At 39.7% G+C, this 26,691-nt stretch overlaps 1 long non-coding RNA gene across 3 annotated transcripts in view; it reads left to right on the top strand.

The window, feature by feature from the left end:
- The window catches only part of LOC141783918 (uncharacterized), a 408,748-nt gene that overhangs the window by 147,242 nt on the left and 234,815 nt on the right, over positions 1 to 26,691 (top strand). For 2 of the 3 annotated variants that reach the window (XR_012597379.1, XR_012597377.1), the window contains exon 3: positions 10,440 to 10,590. This is a non-coding gene — a long non-coding RNA (uncharacterized LOC141783918). Of the gene's footprint in view, positions 1 to 10,439; positions 10,591 to 13,980; positions 14,307 to 26,691 lie in introns of those variants that run through there. The other variant, XR_012597378.1, reaches the window with a different exon arrangement.

Below are 26,691 nucleotides of genomic sequence, written 5' to 3'. Positions count from 1 at the left end.
AAATCTTAACGGTTGTTGTTGCTGCTGGCAGAACTGAGGCATACTTGTTCAGTTTGGGAAGGAAGACAAATATAGGGAAAGATTGAGCAAATATGTGTGCCCACCCGAAGATATTTGGGATAGTAATAGACCAGACGCATGGAGAGCTCATAAGATGGTTTCTCCCTGCACACAGATGCCTGAAAGCCTCCTGCTCAGCAGCCCCATTCCCTAGTGTCAGAATGTCCATATTGCATAATGTCAGTATCCAACACAGAACCTACAGAAAACCTGAGAGGACAAATTCTGGCCCAGTGGCCCCATCTCTCGGGCCACTAGGCCTTTGCCCGGTAGGCCTGTGTGGTTATCCATCCATTACATGACGTGGAGAAATATTGCTCTCACTTATAGTGCTGTTTGTGTGTCCATCACTTAACATTATTTTTCTTGTGTTTTATCATAGTAATGTTAATTTTCATTAAAAACTGTTTGATATTTTTGAAACCCAATCACAGTTCTACCAGTTCCCTGACGAATCACTCAGTACTGCCTCGGAGAAACACTGCTGTCTTTAAAAAACGCTCAAAACATGGCTCATTGACTACACTCTGTATCCAAAGTGATTTATTTGACAAATTCCATTTCCTCGTGCATCAGAAATGATAATTACATATGAGAATCGGCAGAGATCACAGATGGCAAATTGAAATCTCTGAATGCACCCATGGCCTCTGTAAGAAACAAGACATCTACTAGAAGTTTGAGCATATTTTCCCTCGTGTGCATGTCCAGAGGAAGAGGAGAACATCAATAGCTGGCTTCATTAACAGCAAACAGGCATCGAATATGAGTGAGCAGGTTGCAGGCTGTACAGTATGAGGCCAATTTCTACCATCTTAATTAAAATCCTGCTGTGATGCTGCAAATGTCTGTAGGTTCAAAAGGCTGTGTAGCTGCTTAGGACTGTGGGATCTTTGTGTTTTGCAGCTCAACCACTGCATGTTTTAAAGGAAAATACTTTCTTACTAAAAGTTAGATGCTAAGATTGATACCATTTCCGTGTTTATGCATTAACTATGGAATGGATAATTATCTGTGGGTTCATCACTATGCATATGCACATGGACAACTGACTCATCGTTGATATTAAAATATCGACGAGCAGCTTCAAAGAAAATTTCTTTTTACAAGTTCATCAGAGGCTTGTCTTGGTTTTCTTTTCTGCTCTGATTTCCTGCACATCCTCTGTGTTATATATTCTTTTAGACAGAGTAAAGCTGAGGTTTTTGGTTTTCTATCTTTGACGGGGCCAACAGAGTGGCCAGACAGTTAGAAAGCTAGACAAGGTCGTCTATGCTCATGATTGGGTGATGTTTCCAGAGCTGAGGTCTCTGAGCAGAGTGGGGTTCTGTTTTGTCAAAAGCGATATGGCAAAGTAGTCAGACAGATACCGTACAATTTGTCAAGATAGGTTCCACAGGAGCAAACTGAAAGACAGGATTAAGTCGAGAGTATGGCCTTTTACATGGTTCGGCCATTTGCAGACTGCAGTAGGTGAACTGAATGTAGAAACTCACGAGTTGTGGCTTGTGAGGGACAACACGTGTATATTGAAATCACCATTAAGAGTAAAGGGGTTTGTCAGCTAACTGGCAGAAAAGATAATCACAAAACTAAAAACGGTTCATACTATGGTTCGTATGGTATCTTACGAAAAGTAATGTCACATTTTTAGTAAGGGATGGGCGGATTGATACTGTGATATCGATATTTCAATACTCACAAACTACTCATTTGGAATTAATAACTTTAAAAAATAACAATAATGAAATTAGATAAATACAAACATGGGTGGCTGCATCACTTAAAATGTTTTACTTTTGTATAATGTTTGTGCCAAAACAGCCCTGACATATTTAACTAGCCCGTGTCACATGACTGTGGAAACCACAGGCATCAGAACCTAGCGCACAGCGGCGCTCAGTCGCACACTGCCATAGATGGTAGAAAGGAAACGTAGCATGGTGTGGTGCTACTTGTCACCTGTCGATAAAAATACAGCAAGATGCACGATTTGTGACAAGTGTCACGCAGAAACATGAGTAACCTCTTCAAACATTTAAAAACAACACACTCTGAAAGTTATAAGGAGGCCTATTATTTAATCATAGCATTTCTGTAAAGTACTGGACCATTCTTTTACACTTACTGGCACAAACATATTTATTTAATTGTACTTATTTGCTTTTGTAATACATTTGTTATTAATGGACAATATGTGTCATGTGATTTGCCTCTGAGTGTAATTATCTTTTTTTTCTAAAAATGACCATTAATTTGAAAAAAACACCTACACATTTAACAAATTATCAATATCTGTATCAATAAAATTGTAACAAAAAGTATTGGTATTGTATCGAATTAAAAATAGTTTGGTATCGCCCATTTCTATCTTTAGTAAGTTTTCCTACGAATGTCCAGCAACATGTGTCAAATTCCGCTTGTTACAAGCATACAGTCTTCTCAAAATAAATGTTTGTATTCACTGGAAAACACTTGGTTAGGTTTAGGAAACTATCGTGGTTTGGCTTAAAATAACTATGGAAGTGGCGTTACTTAAGTATGGAAGTTACATAACAAATAAATCAACTTTGACTTCTAGTTTCACACAGGGTACGAACAGCAGTCTGCTGGGCGAAAGTCTGGTGTTTTTGGACCCACCAACCCACTCCGACCTCCACCCTATGTGGCGTTCGTTGCTCTTTATACTTCCTGCTTCATGATAACATGGATTTAATTTGAAATGATTTTGGAGGATATATACGAATTACAGTGCATTTACTTTTCGTAGGTATAGCTATGAACGGTGTATGAAAATGAGCCTGCATGAGAGACTGATGGAGACAGATGAGTACTTAATACATTGTTTATGAAGAACAACAAGAAATAGCTGCTCATTCTCCTAACATCCGACTGATGTGATTTAGGGAAATGTGTTCTGGACTTGAAAATCATCACAGCAATATTATCACTTTTGAATCCCCCAGAGCTCAATCATACCAGTGAACACCTCTGTATTTGCAGTCTCTCTGCTTATGTCTGTGTCCCATCTGTATTTCCAGGGTCAGTCACAGACAAAACATTTTGAGAGTTTGTCGTTTGTCAGTGTTTTTGCTTCAGGGCAAAATGGCAGCAGTGACGTTAACTTCGTGCCAGCATACCTCCTGGCGTGTGTGTGCAGGTTGGCATGTTTGAAGTCTGTGTGTCAATACTCTCCCTGTTTTCTCAGGCCAGGCAATCTTTTTCTTTCTTTTGAAACTGTAACCCTATGTCTACTGGCAATAGTAAATCTATTCCCAGATGCTACCCGTTAGACTAGACTATCAAGTTTTTTTGTGTGTGATAAAGTACTTGCTCGCTTTCAAGCTGCCTCAAGTTTCATTTCAAAACTCACTGATTCAGTATGTTAGGTTTCTACTTTTCTTAGGAATGTTGTTGCATCACAATTGAAAGGGTTATGTGATTAAAAAATTTGAATTGTGGTAAATTATCTCATGGGACGGCATATAAATACAGCCTTCAGTCCGAAGGCATCAGATACCGAAGCTTTGTCATGGCCATTGGCGTTCATTACGATCGCACAAGGCACCCTTTAGCGCTGGTATGAAATACACCGAGCGTTCCATTAACTACAATGTAAGCCCATCCACGGCAACAGTAAAAGCTCCAAGAAAGTGTGCCAAAAGTGACTGTGGTGATGTAGTTTAAAGAGAGAAAAGAGACACACCTGGCGGGCGGCAGGGGAGGTGGATGGGTCCAACAAACACAACACTTTCATCCAGGAGACCGCTGTTCGTGTCCCATGCGTTAAGTTTCACTTTCACGTTGCAATCAGCTGTTCGTTCCTGTCTCGTGTTCACAACGTTCAGTTTAATTTTCACTGTACAAATGTAGTAGTTTAAAATCCAACCATGTATTTCTTTCCTAAACGTAATTATATGGTTTAGTTGCCTAATCCTAAAGTGAGGGCCAAGGGTTACTATAGCGTTTTTCATGCCAAAAATAGCATGACACCAAAGGGTGTGGCAAAGCAGCAGTATGTGTAACGGGTTGGAATGAGAATGAATGTTGATGAATAGCACATTACAAGGACATTCCGCGTGCCATGACAACGTCTTTTAGCATTTATGCATGCCATTTTTATGCCACAACAATAACACGGTAACGGCCACATACTTAGTTTAGGAAAAACATAAAGTAAAAGTAAAATATGTACGGTAACAATGTAACAGTAGTATGGAAAACACAAACTTCAAAATAACTCAACAACAGCTTGGGTCACGAACACCGGTCTTGAGCACCAGTCTTCAGGTTGAATGTCCTGTGTTTGCTGTATTTCTCACTTTTTATCACATCACTAGCTCTGAGGGTAGCATATTTCAATGTGTTCTCATCCCAACTCATCACATACCGCCGCTTTGACACGCCCCTTGGCTTCACTTTATTTTTGGTATTAAAACCACCAATGCTACTCTTGGTGTCACTCTAGGTTTAGGCAACAAAACAACTATAGTGAGGTTTAGGAATGAAATACTTTGTTGGGCTTATAACTACTGTGTTTTAACACGAACAGTGATCTCCTGGTTGAAAGCCTTGTATTTGTTGGACCATCCATACATTGCAGTCAATACAGACTACATGGCATACAAATGATACTGAAAGCAAGAACGGTGTTCTTATTGCACAGAAAATGACAAAAAATTACACCAACAGTTTTAAATGTTTAATGTTGATGACAGATGACCAATGCAAACAAGACACATGTCTACACACACACACACACACACACACACTCCATCTCTAGTGCATGCAACTCACACATTCCCTCTCATCTGCAGAACTCATAAAAACCTCTAACTGACACCCAGAGACACACATCCACCTATACACACAATAATGCGTTTTCTACTTTTTTCATTCAGCAGTTATTGCCGATGATGTCACTCGGCGTTACCATGGCAACTGCCTCCTCCTTTTACCGGTGTTGAATGCCAGTGTGAACCTGACAGGAATCACACTAGTGGTTTTGTATGTACTTAACATATTTGCAGGTATGTTGGCTGTTTCACTGGCATTTCATCACAGCCTCACAACAACACGTCCACACTGCTAGTAAAAAGTAAAAAAATACAAACAGAACAGATAGAATAAAAATACAAGGAGTAAACACTCAGACCTTACATCAGACAGGGAGCAAAAGCTCCTCAACTCGAGGCCACGGATCAGACTGAGCTGCAGAGCAGTGGCACTTGAGCTTGTGGGGGTTTAGCATCCAGCTCAAGAACTCTTCAGCGGGGTGGATGTCTGCCGCTTTGAATGCAACCTCAGAGCTACTGTAGTGACATATTTGCCAGGAAAGTTATATCCAGGAAAAAGAAAACATCATAGGCAGTTTTAATATTTATTCTCCATTAGCCATTAAAATTTTGTTTTTGATGAGTAGTCACTATTTAATTCTCTTTTCCTACATTTCTCAGTCCCTTTGTGCATGTTTTTATCCATTAATATTAAAGTGTGTACAAAGAATGAGTGAAAGCTGCATAAACATTGCCAATAAGATCTCGGTTTATGTTTGTGTGTGTATGTAATGCACACAGCATTACTGATGGAGCCATCAACACCCCCGTTGCCGCTTTCTTTGTTTGGCTTTATTGGAATAAGTTGTTGTTCACAGATGAGCTTTGTGCTTATTGATATAGATCGATAAACAATTACTGGTCTCTTTGCCTGGTGAAGTCCCATCAAGCTTTCTTCTGTGCACACAGGGAGATACATGGACCAATGAAAGAGAGAGAGCAATAGCTCTACACTCTCTGTGAATAGCTTATTCAGAGAAATGCTTTTATGGAAGCAATATCAAATTTTTGACTTTGGATAAAAATTAAATTTAATGGAAAAAGCCTTCAAGGGGTTTCCAGAGAGTATTCAGGCAGGATTTGTGTGGTTGAAAAGATCAGCTAGATGGAGCAGCTGTCACTGTTACTGATAAATAACATCCTTTATTATATCTGTAAAGACTTTTAGTCATTTGGGTCATATGTGCTGTTTTGCTCTTGCAGATCCAACACATTCTCCCTCCCAACTCGGCATCGGAGACCGACGCACGTGGTACCTTAAAGGCTCTAGCATTACTTTTGGACGGACCAGGGACGGTGTGTCAATATATGCTTGTTACATGCACAGTGTCCTTTCAAAATAAACTTCCGTTTTCATAAGAAGTTAGGTTTAGGCAACACAACAACTTAGGCAGGGTTAGGAAACGGTCGTGATTGACAGAACGGACTCTCGTGCTATTAATACTATGTCACTTGCTCCGATCGTTGAATAACGACGGTGATGGGCCCTTACCAAACGGCGGTATTTGACGAGTTGGGAGTGAGAACGGGTTGGCAGAATTCTTTGGGTCATTCATACGTAGATGTCACGTGATGGTCACTGAAGTTATGTGAGTTGTTAAGGTCAAATTGTGGCCGCGTGAAGTGGGCGTAATTGTAAGATTGTCTATTGGGAAGTTGTGTTGAAGAAGCGCCCCCACGATTCCGCCTTCGGAAAGGTGTGGGCAAAGGTGCTTCAGATGCTGTTATGCTATTTTCACACTACAAGTAACAAAGCTATAAAACGGCCAAGCGTGGCCAGCTACATTGTCGCTGAGTCGCCATTGAAGTGTTTCTCAAGCACTCGTTGACGTATTTATGTTGCTAAATAGCACTAGGAACTGGCTAACGGCAAAAATAAATTTTTCTTTCATATATTTTGTTGACGGAACCAGCAGCGCAACATACTTGTTGCCCCGGTACAAATTTTTTCTTGGGCCCTCGCCCCAAACACAAGCGCATGCTCGTGCGCACACATGCAAATACACGCGCAAGACGCTGTATTTACCATCTTGAGCAAAATCCAAAATGTATGATATTTATAGTCAATAAGATGTTGCTCTATTCAGTTCTGTTATATCAGGGCACAACCTCTGTTGTTTGCAGATGATGCAACTCTTTTGCCCTAATGTAAACTTCTGCTGGTGAAGCACTCAAGGGAGCTGCCTTAATTAAAAGAGTTCAGGTATGTAATATCTTATTCACCAACAAGAGCGCAAGGGAGATTTTCATTACACACAGCACCAGTTAAGCGCTGTGGCTGCAGTGACATAGGCATTAAGCTACAAAGTAAAGCTCTTTTTCTTTGGTCTAACCATCACCTTGGCTATGACATTAGGGTTGTGACCCACTGAGATCACTGAAACAAACAGTAGAAATGTTCCTTCCTCACAGAATGGCTGTCCTCTCTCTGCGTGATAAGGTCGTTCCAAAGGACCACAGAGGCCAAATTAGGGGACAGAGCCAGGACAGGGAGCTCACTTGGGGATCCCTCAGGGGCAGCAGTGGAAAGTTAGTTGGGAGGAAGACAGCTGTGCTGCTCTGCCACATACAGATCTGGATAACTACTTAAGCAATTAGATGAAATGTTACTTTAAGCTTGGATGAAAAGTAGGGCTGTAAATGTTAATACGATAATAACGTGTAAAGGCAAAATCATTTTAACGCCACTAATTTCTTTAACGCATTAATGCAATTGATCTTTCGGAGCTTGTAGTGGGCTCAGTTTTAAAGCTAGAGTGAAGATACTGGCATCGTATGAAACTAAAAAACATAAGGATTGGCCATACTAGCTTGTCGCAAAGGAGGTTAAATAACGCTAATGCCAGCGCTAAATTTTGGTGAGGAAAAACTTGCAATCGCAATTATATATTGATTGGGCGATTGACAGCCCTAATGAAAAGGTTTAGTACAAGTTTACTTTCCAGTTTGAACAAAACTAGAGTTTGAAGGCTAACATTCCAGATAAAATTCCAAACCAACAAAAGACTTGTTTTAAATTTGACTGAAAGAGACTTCATGTTGCTGTGGACGGACAATTATTGTATACCAACGAAGTCAACTTTCCAAAGGTTTTGTTGAAAGTCTCAGATCACTTGGTCCATCAGTGCACACTGACGCCAGTGACTAACAAACTCCATCAGGAGTAGAAAGTGTACTTTATATTGCAGACAGTGCATTAACCGCAGCAGAGAGACAGTGTAATAAAACATACCTACTGAGACTGGACCACGTGAAAGCTGGAAGGACGGCTGCTGTGTTGAGTTAAGTGGTCCTGAGAGAATTGAGATAATAGTGATGTTAGCGACAGGCAATTATGCAGGCTGTATCAGCCCCAATGCTATTAGCTGCCTCACTCACACTGTGCCTCTCACCGCCGCTGGTACTACCGTTAGCTTGGATTGAGTCTAAGTTCATGCAGAGTTCTAGTTTGAGAGTGTGCACACATGTACACTGACAAAAACATGCTACTATACTTTATTCACCCAACATATGCAGTCTTTTACACCCGCACCACTTGCACTAATGTAAGAAAGTTTGCCCACTTTATGAAAATCACATGCAGTTTGGGGCAAGTCATAGTCAAGTCAGCACACTGACACACTGACAGCTGTTGTTGCCTGTTGGGCTGCAGTTTGCCATGTTATGATTTGAGTATATATTTTTTTATGCTAAATGCAGTACTTGTGAGGGTTTCTGGACAATATTTGTCATTGATTTATAATAATAAATATATACATACATTTACATAGAGCAAGCAAATTTGCCTTTTAATCTAAGAGTCATTCTTATTTTTTCAAACTAGTGAAGAAAATCCCAAAATGTGTTAGTGAATCCAATTTTGTTTCTGTTAATAGATCAATTACATGCATGTACTGTATTAACAAATTATGTTTTATAGAGCACAAAGAGAGAAATACTGAAGAAAAAGTAGGCATTTTGAGCTATACCACTGAAAGCTGCTTTCACATTGAAGCCAGTGACACACCCCACTGGCAGCCAGTTGAGTAGAATTTGCTGACCCTGCCACAGTGTCACTTTTTGCCAGTTTCAATTTCAGATATATATATTTTTTTTTATCTTGGTGCAAACTGTTGTATTTGTACAAGCTGAACAAACTTCACAAACTGCTGCGTTCGTGGTTAAAAGTTGGGACTAGTGTGGCACTGTAAGGGGGCTGTGGCTTGGCTCGTCTCCATGACATTTCGCCGTTCTCGGCTGAGATAGACGGCATAGCACTGCAAACATAAGTTTTTCGGTTAAATTAAATTAATACATTTTACACGATTCTGTTTTTCTACAGTATTATTATTAGATATTGAATAAAAAACATTTTCAATGTATGTTTTATACATGCAAAATGGCTTGTTTCTCCACCGGTCCTGCAGTCTGTCCACTCCCACTGGATCAAGATGGCACTTCCTTTGGACGACTAGCCGGCTGCTAATTATAAGGCCATTATGTTAAATGTTCATGAATACATATTTTCAACCTCATCTGCAGTTGACACCGACATTGAGATCTATCATAATTATTTTTGCACTTGGCCTTCTTGTTCCCTCTCCGTTTGAAGTATGATAAAGTGTTGAGGTGGGCGTGGCAAACTGCCTTACAGAAATTGATGGGCCATTAGACCCCCATCTGCCATCCAGTCTACATGCTTCAGAGCCACAGTCGAGTGTACTGACTTACTGCATCACTGTTTGGTACAGGGCCTGCATCACCTCATAATGAGCACAGCAGGAAATATCATTCAGGCGTCCCTGCCCTCCATTCGGCACATTTTTCACTTTATCAATGCTAGATCCGCAAAACATGGTCAAGGACTTTATCCTTTCCACCACTTCCACACGTTCCTCTGCTATCTTTTAGGAGGTTTTGCAGCCTTCTAGAAAGTACGGTCGACCACACTGAGCAACAGCTCTTCTTCACGAGATATTAAAAGTTCTCTATACGATGTCCAGAGCATTAATATAGCAGTAAACAACTATTTGCTATGTAAGAGATATTGAAGAGTAATGTCTACCTGAGCAGAGAATGAAGTCACTCTCCATCTGTTTGTGTTGTAATCCGAGATTCTCAATGCTTTGTCTACATAACCGAGCTGGCCGCGCATGCTTTTAGTGCATGTTTGTGCATGTGAGCGTGCCCCACTGGCTAGCTCACTGACTATGCCCTGTACTGCTCTCATATGGTGGTTACCGCTCATAACGGCGTCCCGAACAACAGCGCTGTTGTAGAAGCGTAGCACCCACCCTCCGGTTACCCCCAGGTTAACACTGTTTGCTCTGTCAGCTCTTTTGCCGTTGTTTTCACTGTAAACGCTGCTAGCACCGTTAACTGCGAGCCGCAGGCTATGTTGAGAGCCATGTGGAGGCCATAGAAATGCTCCCAATCCCGCATTCAGCACAGTTTTGATATGTGAAATCAACAAATATTATTTCAAAAGCAAAAACATAAATTCAGCCTGCAGTGACTTTACTTGTGTGTTTAGTTATTGTCATATGTCTATTCTTCCACTGTCAGGTTCTGACTGACCTTTGACCTCAGCTATGAGGAGAGAGCCCGATACCTTGAATCCATCGTATACAGCACCACCAGGAGCCGACCACCTTTGAGGATTACGCTGCTCGAGTCTACAGTCCTGCTCCCCGCACACACCTGTCCTCTGACACAGGTAAGATACAAACCTTTAGCTCTGTAAAACATTCAGTAACCACGGAAAAAGGTAAGTTTTATGATATTCTCTGCTGCAAGGCGAGATCTGCCCAGGTAACTCTCGCTGGTGAGAGCTGTGTAGGAGGTTTTGGCCAGTTGGTTCTCAATTTCCTCACACAAGTGTTCATAGAGCTCAGGGATTACTTTGTTAGTAAAGTGCTTGCGGGAGGGCGCAGTATATTGCGGTTCAACTTTTTCACCAAATGCCGAAATCATGCATCACTAACAACTGAAAATGGCTGTAAATCTTTAGCTATGAACAACCCAATAGCTGTTGTTATTTCTTTGTATTTGTCTGAAAGGTCTTGTTAAAGGCTACAGGAAGAAGAGTTTGTCGTTTCATCCCTATCGAGTCCCACTCTTTCCTTGTTCTGGCCGGGGATATGTTTGGGGGATGCTGGCGTAGATGCATATTAGATGTATTACCGTTAGCATACTTGACATGTATCAAGCAATGCTTACAGACAGTCTCTTTTTTATTAAGACCTTCGCTTCTTCGCTATTGTAGTCAAAGCTGAATCCAAAATGTTCCCACACACCTGACTTAAAAGATGATGGTGCATTCTCAAACGTTACATTTTCACCTCCACATGCATCTCCATGCTGTATTCTTGCCTCTTAGCTTCCATTCATGTGTTTCCCTCTCTCCAGTTCTGCCTACAGTAACGTTACGTGACTCACCATTGGTATTCTGACAGCTCATTGGCAACCCGTTCTCATTCCCAACTCGTCAAATACCGGAAACCGACACATGGAGGCACCCTTTAGAGATTATTTGTGATGAACCAGGCTTTCAACTAACTCCAATACAAACCCACCTGTTATTCGACGGTCAGAGCAACTGACGTAGTATTAATAGCGTGAACCAGGAGACCGGTGGTCATGTCCCATGTGAAACTAACAGTAACGTTGACTTATTTAGTCAGTCACGCCAGTCTTTAGTCATGTGACTCGTCGGTATCGTCACTCCCGTGAGTCACTAGTCAATTAAGTCGCTAATTAGTGAAGCTAACGTCAACCATGACCGTTTCCTAACCCTACTTAAGTGGTTGTGTTGCCTAAACCTAACATCCTGTGAAAATGGAAGTTTAATTTTAGAGGACACTGCATGTTACAAGCATATACTGAGGGGTACTCCTTGCGTCGGTCTCCGATGTGGAGGGTAACTGACCGAGCGGCTGTATTTGACTAGTTGGGAGTGAGAATGTGTTGTCATTGAACAGTTACTATTAACCTGGTAAAACCGTAAAACTGCGGCTCACATGTGCAAACCGGGCCGTGGTTTTTGCAGTGAATGGTTCGCTTTTATGGGTCAGTTTTGCAACCCTAGTTTTAATTAAAATAAAATGTTGCAATGGATACATTTCAGTAGGAATTGATTGTTGAAAATTGCGTCTTTTTTTTCACTGTTTGTCAATCTGACAAGCACTTTCTGTAAAGCACACTAAAGCCTTAACTGACTCTTCCACTTTACCATCCCCCTTTTCATTGTGTCCTGTTTTTTATTCACTACCCTCCTGGCTGCACCATGGCTTAAATAAAACACCTCACCGTCTTACTGTGTGAGTCTGTTTATTCCAGTGCATCCGCTATGGAGAAATTAGCTCATTAGAAACATGAACTTGAACAGTTGGGCTGGTCACAGTTATGTCTGCATTGTTAAAAACAAATGTATATATTTTGGCTATTGTTGACTTATTGCACCAATTAATTTCTACCAGCAAATGCAGGGACCCAAAACAGTATTGGTTGATGCTATAGTAAAGCTCAATAGTTTATTTTGCTCTCAGCAGAGGCACCGAAACTGACATGCAAATATACAAATACACACAAATGCATAGACACGCACCGATTCAGCAAGTAGCAAAAGTTCTTAGGGGTTTAAGTGAAGGTAATTTCTTTGGTCAGCTCATACTGGATCTACTACAGATTTACATTTTTATATACACACAGCACAAACAGATACCAAAAAAATGTAAATATATATACATACGTACACACTTAAAGCAAAAAAAAGTTTTTGAAGTGCTCCATTTTTTCCCCATTTCCTTTCTGATGTGTTTGGGAGGATTTAAATACCTTCCACTGGTACCTCAAGGGCCTGAAATCTGTGTGAGTGAGAGAGAGAGTTTAAGTGTGACAGCACTTCTGCAGGTCTGTGAAGATGCCTCTAGGATATTTCACGGCTTAAGAGATGAATTATCTTCTTCACGTCTGTGTTTGCACACAGTGTAGACACCCAGAGACAGCAGGGAAAGCAGAAGAGGCCTGATAAAGTCTGTCAACACTTGTGCTGCTTCCACCTCCCAAGTCACATACATAATTCACAATATGTACTGTTATACATTTTTCATATTGCCTCAACATGATCTTGAATTAGTAGCTCTTAGCCATATACAGGTTCATGAAAAAATAACTGCAACTATACTCTCACAACTATGGCCTCTATAATGGGGTCATGGAGTTTAATTTAAATTAATTTGATTTAGTGGCGTTTATTTTCTGAAAAGCATTACATTTTTTTTTGCGCAATGTTCCTTTTTAACATTGTACATTCTCAATGTTGGTCCCAACCAGATTAGAAAAGGAGTGTTATAGAGACAGATAGATTAATAATCCTGATCAGCAGCAGCTCAGTGATCTTCTGTAATACACCAGTCACATTACAGATTGGTTTCTTTTTACATTTTTATAAACTTCATATTTTTTAAGTTAAGTTAGATTTTTTAGTATGATCCATTGGTATCAACCATCCAACTAGTTTCGTGAAGGAGGCAAAATAACGCTCCAAAGTTGTGCTAAATTTTGGCGAAGAATAACTGGCATGGCCATTTTCAAAGGGGTCCCTTGACCTGAAAATGGGTTCAATGGGTACCCACGAGTCTCCCCTTAACAGACATGCCCATTTTATGATAATCACTTACAGTTTGGGGCAAGTCATTGTCTCTGACACACTGACAGCTGTTGTTGCTTGTTGGGCTTGAATTTGCCATGTTATGATTTGAGCATATTTTTTATGCTAAATGCAGTACCTGTGAGGGTTTCTGGACAATATTTGCTGTTGTTTTGTGTTGTTAATTGATTTCCAATAATAAATATATGCATACATTTGCATAAAGCAAGCATATTTGCCCACTCCCATGTTGATAAGAGTATTAAACACTTGACAAATCTTCATTTGAGGTACATTTTGAATAGATAAAAAATGTGCGATCAATTTGCGATTAATTTGCGACAATCATTTACTGCTGACAATCACGCGATGAATCGCGATTAAATATTTTGAATCGATTGACAGCCCTAATTATTTACATTCATTACAAATTGGCATTCTTTGTTCACGGCCCAGGACTGGATGGCTCTGCATCAGGTGAAACCTCGAAGAACATCCTTTGTATTCATCTACCAAGCATTAGTGATATCGGTGAGGTGAGGTGCCTGCACAGAACCCAAAGGATACTAAAAGACAATATCCATCCCAGCAAAAGCCTTTTCACCCTACTGCCGTCTGGCATACCAACAGACTACTTATTTCTCTGCTCAGGCTGTAAGATTCCTTAACTCAACATCCATACTCTACCATGAAGAAATGTTTAGTTTTTTTGTTGTGTGGCATAAAGGGACTACAATTTGCATTTTGTCGTGCAACCCTGTTGTAGAATGAAAATAAATGAACCTTGGACATTCCTCATCCACCACCCATTCAACCATCACTCCATCATCCCCAAAAAACAACCTTAGAAACCTTGCTTGCTTGGGGTAAAACCTAGTTTAAGACTTTAATTCAAAGAACAGCAGCCTGAAAACAACATACTGTATGTTCACTTTCAAGTGGCAAAGCCCTTAGCGGCTAGGAATTAAGACTCCTGTTCCTTCGAGTAAAGGAGTAAGTAGTCTTACAACAAAAAACGTTGGACTTTAACACGTTAGTAAGCTGTTTGTTTCCCCTTTCCATCCGACAGTCAATGTTGGTTTCTTTTAACCATGGCCATAATCTTTCCCCAACCAAGTCATTTGGTTGCCCAAACCTAACCAAACCTGATCAGACATTGTTTTATTTTCATAATGGTGATTTGTAACGGTTTTGGAAGGTTTTTGGATGATATCATCCTGCTGATTGGTGCACCAACTCAGAAATTGCTTAATATGTCATTAAACAGGGTATGGACAAACTGTATTTAGTTGTTTATTTAGTAAAAAAATCGCACAGGATTTGGGAGGAATCATCATAGTTATCTGCAACATCAGGGTGAATGTGTGTCAGTCTAGTCTTGGACTCTGTGAAGTATTTTAAATTGGATGTGACCCGGGGTCCCCTGGTGGCCCTTCGGGATTAATGTATGCAGTGTGCGTGAAGTTGGGGACCTCTGTTGCATGTCATTCCTCCTTTCTCTCTTCTCTCGTTTTCTGCCATCTCTTTACTGTCGCTGTCAAATAAACCAGCCTCGGTCAAATAAACCTTCATGGCTTCATGACCCAGCCGTGAAGCCATAAAGATATGAAAATTACTGCTTCCAAGGCATCATCGCACCATGAGTTTCAGCACAGTTTTTGAACTTTTTGGCATTAATAATATACATCAGACAAATATATCCATTTCAGAAATCATCCCCCTTAAAGGAGCAGTGTGTAGGGTTTAGCGACATCTAGTGGTGAGGTTGCAGAACACAAATACGCAAAAACATGAAAACGCAAAAATGGATCAATCTATTGTCATAAATGGAATATAATATTAATAAGTATGTTTTCTTTAGTGTGTAATCACCTGAAAATAAGAATCATTGTGTTTTCTTACCTTAGAACTTTCCTCTTCGTGGAGCCAGCCGCCATGTTTTTACTGTAGCCCAGAATGGACACACCAAACACTGGCTCTAGCCATTCGCGTTTTCATGTTTTCGCATAATGGTTCTCCTACACGCTTGGCACACGGGACAAGTTTCAATTGGTTGCAATCTGCAACCTCACCGCTAGATGCCGCCAGAACCTATACACACTGCACCTTTAAGGTTGAGAAACCCTGCTGTAACGTGATAATTAGGAAACTGGATGTTCATTGTATTCAGTAGGACAATGATAAACTGTCTTCAACAAATGAGATTCTTAAATATCCATCAAATTATATGCAACCACTTCCCCCTCTTAACAGAAAAAAAAAATATTGAATAATGACCAGCTTTCTATCTGGACTCCAGCAAAACTTTTCTGGCAGAAAAAACAAGTAAAACCCTCAGATTGTGTTTTGGCTGAACTTTTCCTATTCTTTTCTTGGCTTCATCTGCTATTCATTTACACTGGGAATTGCTTTTTACGAGTCCTGCCAACCAAACAACCCATGTAACATTTTGAAAATGTGGTGCATGATTGAAATGTAATGCGAAAAATGCTCATTGCTATTGTTCACTGTTGTGGCTGACTGACATCCAACAATGCTAACTAGATTTCAGGGTTTCTGTGAAAGCAGAATTACACACACACACACAGAGAAAGGTGTGAGAATTAGAACTTATTTATTTTGTGATATGTTTGAGGCACATATTGTGCATATATTCTTGAAAGAGACAATACAAGTAGCTTTTGTGTACTCCTGTAGCGGTGGTGTGTGAAAGTGCTGCTGGCCTACAAACACCTCTGTTCCTCTCACAAATATTTCCCTCGCTTTCTCGCTCGCACTCACAGCCAAGGTGTATTTTTTTTTCCTTCTGCTCAACATGTTATAGCTAATCCTTTCTGGGTTATCTTCCCAGCACAGACACCATGAGTGTATATGTGTGTTTGCGTGAAATGAAGATTAGTTGCATTAGCAGTTATGGGGTTTGACCGTTTTTTTTCCCTCAAAAGCCCGGGCATTTATGTACAAGCGTATGAGCTCAGACTCCGAGTGTGTGTGTGTGTGTGTGTGTGTGTGTATTCTGTATGTGTGTGTGTGCTCAGGTGTGCCCTGGGAATGTGTTCAAGTGTAAAGAATGTGAAGGCCAAACAAAATCACCTGCAACAGCCAAAGAAAAGCTGGATTGAAGCGTTTTTGAGCGGATTTCTGCGCTTTCATCCGGCAGCTATTTTCCGCTGCTCTTTCCCGCGCCTCTGCAAAGGATTGTGGTAACATTTCTAACAATAGTGGAGGAAGTTGCGGTCGTGGATTTTTTGTTTGGCATAAGAGCATGGCATTTCTGAAAAGGGTGACAATCAATAAAGTAGGCTTTTTTTCAATGCCAAAGTGCCCCTACGGAGCATCTGGCTGTTTCTCTCTCTCTCGCATGCAAACATACACATGAGATCTGGCTCTGCTCTTTCTGTGTAGACTCACAGTCACTATGATGATATAAAGTCACTATGAGGATATAAAGTCCAGACACACACACATATACAGGCAGAAGATGGAGTCTGAAAAACTGATGTGACAGTGGGATTTATTGCATCTTAATTATTCAAAAGTGTGCGAGCAATGTTGAACGAGAGAGAGAGCGGGAGAGGGAGCAAAAGTGGAGAGGCAGGGAAGATGAAAAATGAAGGAAGGGGAGATAGAAAGCAAGCAGCCATATATCTCAGTCAGTTTGTCAAGTAAAAACTGTTCTGTTATCAATTCTGGTGAAATAACAAAAGGAAACATATTAATCAAACTCAAGTCTTTTATTTGAGGTTTTCTAATCGAAGGTCGTTTAAGAGAAAAAGAGAGAGAGGGACCAGTTTAGACCTGGAATGAATATGCGATCTGTATCGGGATATCCAGATGATGACATCTGATCACTGGATTTTACTTTTTCTCCTGGTATTAAAGAGGACCCATTATGCTTATTTTCATGTGCATACTTGTACTTTGGGTTTGTACTAGAACATGTTTACATGCTTTAATGTTCAAAAATGCTTTTCTTTTCTCATAACGGCTAAACTGCAGCACCTCTTTTCACCTTCTGTCTGAAACGCTCTGTTTGAGCTCCGCTCTAACTAGCTTCGTTTCAGGGCGTGCCAAACTAGCTGTTAGGCAGGTATGCAAATGCATTAGCTGGTGACATCATCACGTTGCAGAAGAAAAGGCGGGACTTCAAGCAAGGCAGGCAGTTCAGGCAGTTTCTGTGGGGGAGAGTAACTCACTTTGGCGAGGACTTTGGGCTTTGAAACTTTGCAGACCTTTTACATGCACAAAAAAAAAATTATATATATATATATACAGTATTAATAGTTTTGTTACCTAAACCTAACCGTGTTGTTTCCTGTGAAGACAGAAGTTTATTTTCAAAAGACTGGAGCAGAAATTGACGTTGGACTTTCGTAGGAAAATGCCCGTAAAATGATCAATCAGTTTCTAATGATATCATACAAAAGGTTGTATGAGAATACATTGAACATTATGATTATGAGCATGGAAATATTCAGCTCCTGGATATTTCTGATCATCATTCTGAATGGAATATTCACGTTAACAATTTCGGGTTTTTTAATGATTTTTGGTTTTACCGACATTTATGTAGGTAAGCCACCAAACTGGTGTTACAATCTCTGAATGAAACTCGTTTAACTTGCTGTTGTAAAATCTCACAGACTAGCAGTATTCTGTACACACGTCATGCTGTACTCTATAGTTAAGCAGGGTAAGTCATAATGTAGTAGCACAATTCTTAATACATACATAATTATTAACAGCTGTGTTAAAAACAATGCAATAAGGGATGCATTTCTTGCAATGTGATGCCCCTTGTAATTAACAGATTCACACTGTACTCCTCCAGTTGTATCACCATGCCTTGTTTGCATTTGTTGATTTACTTAATAATTATTTGCAATGAAATGAGCAAAGATGTTAATTGCTTAGGATGACAGTAAGGTCTTGTTGGTGGAAGACGAGAGAAGAAAAAAAAAAGACAGGTTTGTACTTTGCTCTAGACTGAAATACCTAAGCAACTACAGTATGATGCCATGGCATTTTATACAGACATTCATGATCCCCAAAGGATGAATCCTATTGACTTTTAGGAGCCACTGACTTTTTCTCTAGTGTCACCATGAGGTTGACATTTGTGGAGTGAAATATCTTAATAACTAATTCATGGATTGCCATGAAATTTGCAACATATATTCGAGTTCCCTTGAGGATAAATTCTAATGACTTTGGTAATCCTCTGACTCGACGCTTACCATATTGTAACCCTAGTTCTATAAGCACAGGCAGAACCCTCTACTGGACTTTATGGGTACTACTCTCCTCCAATTGCGAGCACGCATTCGCCCACTGAAAATCTGCAAAAACATCTGCAATACGGCACTGTCTGTTATCCTACAACCTGTTCAGTGAGCGGCATAGAGACAACAGGGCCCCTAGGTAGAGGGCTCTGCCTGTGCTTATAGAACTAGGGTTACAATATGGTAACCTTCAATCTAACTCTCACAGGCTCCGCCCTCTACTGGACTCTAAAGCCTGGAGCACACAGCGCGCATCATGCTCGCGTGACCGCAACGTCGCATGTTGTTTTTTATTTCGGCGTCCATGTTAACAGGTTAGAGTGGACACACTGCCCGCATGAGACGCACGACGCGCGTCTATTTTATAGAATAGAAGGCTCGCCTATTTTACACGCTAGCCGCTTACCTCTCGGCTGCGTCTCCCAGCAGCAACAGACAGTGAAGGTGATCTATTGACAGTATATGAACATCATACCAGCAAGATTACTACAGTTTCCATGTCAAGACATCTGTAGAATATGTCACTGACCATCAATATTTTACACTTCCTATCTAGATTTCAAAATAAAAGGCCTCTAGCGTTTTTAGTGCACAGAATCATGCATTCGTTAACACAATGCTTTTATTCTGAAATACTCTAAATAAAGCAGTGGTGTACTTGCAGGTTTCCATCAAGTTAATATAGTACAGGCTTTTAATTTTGTAAACACTGTAGTAGTCATAGCAGAAACCCTACATATGCTATAAATATAATAGACTGGGTTAATAGGTTATAAGAACATCAGGTGATAGTTGGCAGTATTTTTCCGATGCGCTCTCTCTCTCTCTCTCTCTCTCTCTCTCTCTCTCTCTCTCTCTCTCTCTCTCTCTCTCTCTCTCTCTCTCTCAACAAACACCACATAACTTTATTGTTCTTTCTTTTAGAGGTGTTATTTAATTTTTTTAAAGATATTTAATAATAATTTTCGTTTTCTAAAGGTTAACAAATAACGAAACTGTTTATTTTGCTTTGTTTTATAATTAAAAAAAACCCCACTTTACTTATATTTATCATTCTGAAATACTTCAGGTGTTTTCCTCCATCAAGGCGCAGTTCAGCAACAAGGTGGTGAAAAGCTCCAAGTTGCCTGAGATGTCGGAACATCAGCATTTACATTATAAATGCTGATGTTCCGACATCTCAGGCAACTTCCCGCCCCAGATGTAAATTAAGTCGTTTTCGATAAAAGCCGCAACCTGGAATGCTGTAGAACAGGAACCCGAAACCCCCTGGAAATGTTGTTTAAAACTGTGCCAGTCAAAGTGAAGAGGGATTGCTGTAGGCTCTCTCTTACTACTAATGTATTTATTTATTTTTTTGTATTAATATATAGCCCACAGAAATCCCTCTTCACTGTCAATGAAGAGGGATTTATATATATATAAGGGTACAATGGGTGGAGCCTGATGATTGCACGCCATGTCGTGACATAACATCGACCCAGCCAGACTGATCCTGACCGGCTAGAGGTTAAGGCCCAGACACACCAAGCCGATGGTCGACCGTCGGACAGTTTGGGCCGTCGGTGAGCATCTGTCGACCTAGTTTTTTTCGGTGTGTCCCGCACCGTCGGCTTTAGTCTGCCCGTGTCCAAGGCTTTTCAGCCCTATTCAGCATGTTGAATTGGCGGCAGAGCTCGTCACTCTGATTGGCTGTTCAGCCTAAAGGAATCGGTGCAGGAGAAGAGAAACGTGAGGAAAGCAAGCCAACGAGTAAAGTCAAGGCGGCACACACAGAGGGCTCTTCTCATTTTTATCTCATCTGATCATTCCAATACCCTGATATTTTCACAACGACATGGCCATCTGGAATGAAGCTAAGTGGTGAGTAACAGTGGTGTGCAAATGGTTGGCAAACGCCGCTTTCTTCCATGTACATATCATAACAACGGCTTGTATATCCACCGTCCTCTGTCTTCCGGTTTCCCTTTTTGAATGACAAATACAGACTACCGCCACCTGCTGGTAGGGAGAGTTATTTCATCTCACGCAGGCGCAGAACGTACGTGGTAGCTGGTCGTCGGCTGTAGTCTTTGCGGTGTGTTCGAGTGCAACTTTTTGGCCAAGACAAAGGAGACGTAAGGCGACACAACTGGTGGCCTTCGTCGCCGCTAGTTCTTTGATGTCTGATTGTTGTGTCTGGGCGTTTAGACGCCGCATGCTCTTAATTGGAGGAGAGTATTACCCTTAGATTCCAGTAGAGGGCGGAGCCTAGTGTGCGGCCTACACTGACAAATGACTGAAGCTGCTGATTGTGCTCTTCTAACATGCTCCTTTCGCCGCCCGTGTATAACTTGTCAGTAAAAGTTATTCTTTGAAAACACTTTTGCTTCAAAAATGTCAATTCTGTAACGGATGACTTATACGCTCTATAGAGATGTCCCATAGCTTGGCTGGTCTGGGCATATTTTAATAGATCCATATCACCTAAAATGACGCCGATCACTTTCTTTCTTTACTGTGTTTTACTGTACTGAACAAAGAATATTGATTTCCAACTCACAAAATATAGTTGACACAGCAGAGAGCAGATGTTGGAGAGAGCTGGCAGAGAAGGAACAAAGAAGGGAAATGAGTTCGCAGGAAGTCACGCTGTGGTTTTGAGTACTGACTTTGATGATAACAGAAAGTGATTTGGAGGTATGCTTTTGTACTGCTTAGAAAGTTTGAGTGTGTGCGAGAGAGAGAGAGAAATACGTTGAAGAGAGGCAAGCACGAAACCATGCAGCAACTACACGGGGTCCCGTGGGTAATTCAAAATAGATTATAATTGTGAGAAATGTCTCGAGACAAACACGCTCTCCTCTCGCTCACTGATACACACACCACGAATGCCTCCTACTCTCTTCATCTGCAGCTCTGACAGCTGGAGTGGAGTGAAGTAACTCGACTGTGTGCGCGTCTGTAGGTTGAGGAGCTCTTGTTTATTCAACAGTCCCACATAAAGTCCTTTAATGAATAAATACATGCTCTGAGATAGTGATCAATGCTCAGTCGATGTCTGCTGCGCCAGTTAAAGTCAAACCAAGGCTAAAAGTCAAGACTGTATAAACAGACCGATAAACAAACTCTATGAATCAGTAGCAAAACTGGTTGAAAAACTTTGTGTTGCTAAAATGAGTTTGAAAGCTTGGAAGGGTACTGTACTTGATATAAAAATTGCAATTTTTAGGGTTAAGTATTTATTTAATGCCTGTACTTTACAGGCTGCCAGTGTACGTACATTACGTACAAGTACTGTACTTAAGTACAATTTTTAGATACTTGTACTTAGTATATATAGAGTATTTTTATTATATGCTACTTCAACTCAAGTACATTTCTGAGGGACAAATGAATGATGATGTATAATTGTACATTAAGCAACCTGGCAGTATATCAGTTTGTTGGAATTATTCCCACCTTTACCAGCTGCAGCATCAAAGGGATGTACACATGAATGCATCACTAATCATAATCCAGCCATGTAATATATATTTATTATTCTGAAATGAAAAGCTTGGATGGGTACTGTACTTGATATAAAAATTGCAGTTTTTAGGGTTAAGTATTTATTTAATGTCTGTACAGTACAGGCTGCCAGTGTAAGTACATTTACTCAAGTACTGTACTTAAGTACAATTTTGAGATACTTGTACTTAGTGTATATAAAGAGTATTTATATTATATGCTACTTCTACTCCAGTACATTTCTGAGGGACAAATGCATTATGATTATTGTACATTAAGCATCCTGGCAGTTTATCAGTTTGTTGGAATTATTCCCACCTTTACCAGCTGCAGCATCAAAGGGATGTACACATGAATGCATCACTAATCATAATCCAGCCATGTAATATATATATATATATATATATATTATTCTGAAATGGACCGTTTTGCATAACGAGTACTTTTACTTTTGGTACTTTAAGTATATTTTGATTGTAATACTTTTGTACTTTTACTTAAGCAACATTTTGAATGCAGCGTTTGTAATAATATTTCTGCACTGGTGCTACTTTTACTTAAGGGTAAAACTTTATAATAACCATCATTTATAAATGGCAAATTGAAAATTAATCATACTTTAGTTTTAATAGTTATTTTACTGTTAAACAATGACTCGATAATTAATAATGGTTACTAATTATTAGTAACGCTATAGTTTTTGTTATTTTATCAGTAGTATGTGTAATGTGAAATAATTAGTTTATAAATTACATATTGTATCCTAGCTGATAAGAGACATTAACAACTGCATTCTGATTGCATGAGTAAACTGTTTATTGTTACATACATTATAACAATACATATTTGTTAGTGATTACCAAATGCTTTGTAAACTTTCAAGAACTAATTTTTAAAACATGTATAAACATTACATAGATAGATGGACCATAAATAAATTATTAACAATTAACAAACTATTAACTATCTATTTAAATATAGTTTATAGATGTTTTTGAAGTATTTATTATCAATTTAACAAGTATTTCATTTTATAAGTATTTAATATTTTAACAAGGTGATATAATTATTAGTTGCAACTTTATAATAACCATCCAAATAATGTTTAGAGATGGTTTACAAACAAATTATTATCCATCAAAAAAGTGTCTTTCTATGCAATGTTTATATATGTTTTACAAACAATTTCTTTAAGGTTTACAAATAATATCGTAATCATTAACAAATAATTATACATCTAATTATTCTATTCTATTATATAATTATCTTTCTAATGTGTGCAACAATAAACTGTTAAAAACACTTAAATTATAGAATTACTAATAATTAGTTAACATTACTAATTATCATTTAGTTATTTGTTAACAGTAAAAAAACGATTAAATAAGTTTAATTAATCATCAATTTACCGTTTATAAATGTTACCTAGGATGAGGTATCACTTCAACCTGTAGCCTCCACCCCTTCTGTCACAGATGGAGGATTAGGTGATACTCTGGATATACGCACACTCAGCCTATTCTGTTTTTTTTTTCCTTGATGTAGTAGCAAGATTTCCAACAATTGGCTGAAAAAGCAATTGATGTTCTGATTCGTTTTTGGCACTAAATACCAATATGAGACATGAGAACAAAACAAAACAGAAAAGACTGAGACCCGAGCAAGTTTTCACTGTTACATTGTGTAAAGACAATCCCTAAATTACTCGCAGGTAGAAAAGAGTTAGTCTAGCAATTTAGACTAGAAATCAGTCTGAATAATCCTTCTGTTTTGGCCTGAAGGACTTTTTATGACTTGATTTTTAATATTAAATCTACACCTATCTAACTTTTCATCCAAATACCTGCAGTATTTATGTTTTTATGCTTTTCTGTTAAACAGTATTTGTCCCGCATGTCTTATATTTAGGATGTCTTCAGGATATTAAAGACACAATCTGTTGTGTCCCTCTGCTTGCTAGCTGGCAACAAAACTATCACAAAGATGTTGCCAAAAAATAATTAAACAGAGAGTTGATCATACTGTATAACTTATGATATAAGAAGCCCCATATTTACTTTGAAATGACAATGTTTTTGTGGTTACTCCAAAATTAGTATCGTTTACAAAATACTAAGGCAGTCAAAAGTTAACACCAATTAATTTTAACACCACTAATTTATTTAAAGTATTGACGCACCTCAAAGCATTGACAAACTTAAGGAATCCATTGGTACCAACCATGTCATACTAGCTTGTCGCAAAGGAGGTTAAATAACGCTTCAAACTTACACAAAATTTGGCGAGGAAAAGCTGGCGTGACCATTTTTTAAAGGGGTCCCTTGACCTCTGACCTCAAGATATGTGAATGAAAATGGGTTCTATGGGTACCCACGAGTCTCTTCTTTACAGACATGCCCACTTTACGATAATCACATGCAGTTTGGGGCAAGTCATGGTCAAGCCAGCACACTGACACACTGACAGCTGTTGTTGCCTGTTGGGCTGCAGTTTGCCGTGTTATGATCTGAGCATATTTTTTATACTAAATGCAGTACCTGTGAGGGATTCTGGACAATATCTGTCATTGTTTTGTGTTGTTAATTGATTTCTAGTAATAAATATATACTTGCCCACTCCCATGTTGATAAGATTATTAAATACTTGACAAATCTCCCTTAAGGTGCATTTTGAACAGATAAAAACTGTGCGATTAATTTGTGATTAATCGTGATTAACTATGGAGCATCATGCGATTAATGGTGATTAAATGTTTGAATCGATTGACAGCCCTAATAAATACATGTCAGCAGAGCAAAAGGTTGTTGTACAGTGTTATCTGGTCCATGTTTTGAATGGCTTGGCTTTAACTTGCTGTTACTTAGACCGTGTCTCTGCGGTCGCTGTCAACCAATCCTATCTGCCCTTTCCCCGTTTATTACGTGTGTGTCCATATGTGTGTGTGTCCTTTTTGGGTGAAGGTTAAGCCTGCTTGTGTGCGTGTGCGTGTGCGTGTGTGTTTGGGTGTATTTACTTTTGGACAATAATTCTGATGCTTGTATTGAGGCAACCTGATTAAATAGTGGTCTCTGTGTGTGTGTGTGTGTGTGTGTGTGTGTGTGTGTGTGTGTGTGTGTGTGCGTGTGTGTGCGTGCGCGTGCGCATGCGTGTGTGTGTGTGCTCTAAATATAATCATTTCTCTGCAGCTTCACTGGCCAGCAGCACAGAGCAGTTACACATGACTAGAGTCATACTGATACCTTTCTGTCTCTCTCTCTCTCTCCCTCCCTCTCTCTCTCTCATTTCATTCCCTTCTTTTCTTTCCAACCTTCTTTATTTCATCTTTATTCCCTTTTTTCCTACATGCTTCATTCCTTTTCTTTGCCTCCTTATTTCTGTCTTTCATTTTACCTACCTTCTTTCTGTCCTTCCCTCCGGTATGTTTCCTCATTTCTTCCTCGACCTCTTGACCTCTCACCTTCTTTCGCTCCTTCTTTCCTCATGTGTCTCATTTCCCCTTACATGCCTCTCTCCTCCGTTTCTTCCTTCCTTCCTCCCTCGTCTCAACAGCATCATAATAACTGTTGGGACTGGAGAAATGAATAACCTCTAGTTGTATAACCAGGTCACAGGGAGGAGGGAGAGCGGTAATAACAGCAGTCTTATTACCAGCTTTTACTTCCTGTAATCTGTCCGCTGCACACTTTTCTGTCGGATAGACACATTATTTATCTTACAGCAGTATTAATTGATTTTTGGGGCGTTTGGGGGCAGTGGAACAGGCTGTAAACACAATATTGACATATCACCTTATAAAGTTGATATGGCGAACATGATAGCAAACAGAGAGCAACATTAACATTCACTTAGAGTCGTGTTTCTGTCCACCTGACAAATGTGTGTGGGTGATCTCCACTAACACCTGAGGAAAACATCTGGCTCTTTAGTTGCTAAATGCTCCACTGTGTTCACCAGCTAGTTTCTAAGTGTGATTGTCTGCTGTTTAGTACAAGCAAAGTTCATCAGAATTGTGAGAGTGAATCAAAGCAGTAAAGTTGTGGGCACAGAAACCATAACAATGCGCTGAAAAACCCTAAAACGCTCCCTAGAGCTGAGGGAAACTGAAGAGTCAGATGGTTATTAACTGTACTTTGTCATTACAATTGATTACATTTCCTATTACACATAGTAAGTTGTTCCAGTGTTAAGATAATAAGATTAAAGGTCTTTGCACACCAAGTCTGTATTTTTCGTATGCGTTTTTTTAAAAATCCGTCATCCGATAAAAACGCTACGCACAGAAACTTTGCACACTGAGTCCGATGCGTTTTATTATTCTATTTGTTGCAAAAATTCGGCTTACAAGACAAAACTGAATTAATAGAGTGCTACAGGAATGAGTCCTAAAGCCCAGAAA

This window comes from Sebastes fasciatus, chromosome 15, assembly GCF_043250625.1.
Source record: "Sebastes fasciatus isolate fSebFas1 chromosome 15, fSebFas1.pri, whole genome shotgun sequence".
Classification (NCBI taxonomy): Eukaryota; Metazoa; Chordata; class Actinopteri; order Perciformes; family Sebastidae; genus Sebastes; species Sebastes fasciatus.
The sequence above is the reverse complement of the archived record's forward strand: the minus strand, read 5'-3'. Positions and strand labels throughout refer to the sequence as shown.